Raw genomic sequence first — 1,852 nt, 5'->3', positions numbered from 1 at the left:
TCAGAGAAGAAGTTGCTTAATGCAATATGGCAAATTCCCCCATTTTAGCTCTGTCCCTCAGCCTTCTAAGGGTCTGCTCCCTTCATTTGTACAATATTAAATCCCCACCTTCTTGGGATACTACCAGTCAAATTTGATAAAATTACAATCAGTGGTTAAGAAGAAGTCATTTGAAGAAATTGTTGACGGACGCCAATGTAGGGCAGATGCTCACTTTGGTCCTTCAGACCAGCTGATCAGCTTACAATACTGTTGTGATTAACCGTGAAGGCTCAGAACACTGGAAGTGATGTCTTGTAATTGACAACAACAATATATATATGTAATGTCAAAATAACCCTTTCACCCCTATGTAATTTCAGTAGACTCTCCATGCATTAATATGGAGGAGTCCATTATGGTTTACAGTGGTAAAAGGGATAAATTTCGAGTATTTTTATTTTTAATCATAAGGCATTAATTAGGACAAACAAACCCAAGGAAACTCAAGAAATCACATTGAATACATAAAATTGTAATTACCCTTTTCTTGCTGTATCTGTTTCCTTCCCAACCAGTATTTCACCCAGGCCATGAGTATCTTCTTCTTCAGGGTATATTTGTGAAACCTCACGGCCAGGTTCAATTTAGCCTCTCTCTCCTGCAGCACGTCTAACTTTCTACGCCAGATAAGCCAGAACTACGCAGGAAGATATTGTTAAAAACACAACTTAATGCTGACTGAGCCTGATTTAATATGATACATGAAATTTGGATGATTCATTTAATAATACTTTATTAATGTAAAGCATTACAGTACAAAAGTTTATAAATTACAGTGTAGCGGGGAAAAGGTTCCAAAGAAATATGACCTACAGCGTTGTGGAATCATCACTGGGAACTAGTATTGTTTATTCTATAATTTTTTTCAGAGTTGTTCATAATATAAGCATGCAGGCATATCCAGAAAATCTATTTGAAAAAGGTTCAAAAAGAACAACTACAAGACTCTGCTGGATAATTACATATTTCTGTCAGGGTAAATCAACATGCTTTCTTCAATGATTAAAAAATCACTACATGTAGTAAAATGCTACCAGTACCTGTGTTTGGAGGCGGTAAGCCCAGAATTGCAGCGCTGTCGCTTCCATTTCTGCTCTTTCTTGTACAAGTGTGTGCTGATTCTTCCACTCAAGCCAGGCCTGACTGTAATCATACCACAAACAAGTACAGGGATTACCGAATGTTTAAAAGTAAGATTTCCCCATAAAAAAAGATGCAGTAAAAACCTTAAAACCTTAACCAGCAAAACTTAACAACATAATTTTTCCTCAAGAACTATCATCTCTTGCCATTAATACATTAAAGTTTAAACATATTTTTAGAAGGTAAAGTCATTAGAGTTATGACAAAAGTTTTTAATGATAGTAACATTGACATCGACCTTGACCTTACCTCCTTCACCTTAAGCAACAAATTTGCCTTTGATATTTTTTATCTATACCTAACATTTGTTTAAAGTTAAATCGATACTCAAAAAATATAAGGTTACTATGGTGACAACAAAGGTGTTCTAAAATTAGCAACAGTTACCTCTGACCTTAACCATTACATCAGCACTATGGAATGTGTATTGCCATATAGCTAAATCTCACAATCCCTACCCTAAACAATGAGCATTGTGAAAGTTGACAGCGATAGCGTTTCTTTTTCTCTCCTCCCTTCTCTGTGCGGTGAACCGTATCCAAGCCAGCAGGACTTTATGGCTTAGTTTTCCCGTATCTGGATAAATTATCATACAATTTATTACAGACATTAAAATGTAAGCTCTAAGGATTATGATGTTGATATTAAGTTGGACTGAGTTGGACTT

General features: G+C 35.7%; 1 long non-coding RNA gene across 1 annotated transcript; it reads right to left on the bottom strand.

Annotated features, from left to right (window-relative positions):
• Positions 1-527: 527 nt before the first annotated feature.
• Positions 528-1,755, bottom strand: LOC110444179. The gene is made up of 3 exons (XR_002462208.1): positions 1,644-1,755; positions 1,083-1,185; positions 528-679 (listed from the first exon to the last, which is right to left on the bottom strand). It is a non-coding gene; the product is annotated as an uncharacterized LOC110444179 (long non-coding RNA).
• Between the last annotated feature and the right edge of the window lie 97 nt (positions 1,756-1,852).

The sequence above is a fragment of the Mizuhopecten yessoensis genome, unplaced genomic scaffold (genome assembly GCF_002113885.1).
Source record: "Mizuhopecten yessoensis strain PY_sf001 unplaced genomic scaffold, ASM211388v2 hete_36052586, whole genome shotgun sequence".
Classification (NCBI taxonomy): Eukaryota; Metazoa; Mollusca; class Bivalvia; order Pectinida; family Pectinidae; genus Mizuhopecten; species Mizuhopecten yessoensis.
This window is presented reverse-complemented; position numbering and strand designations above follow the sequence as displayed.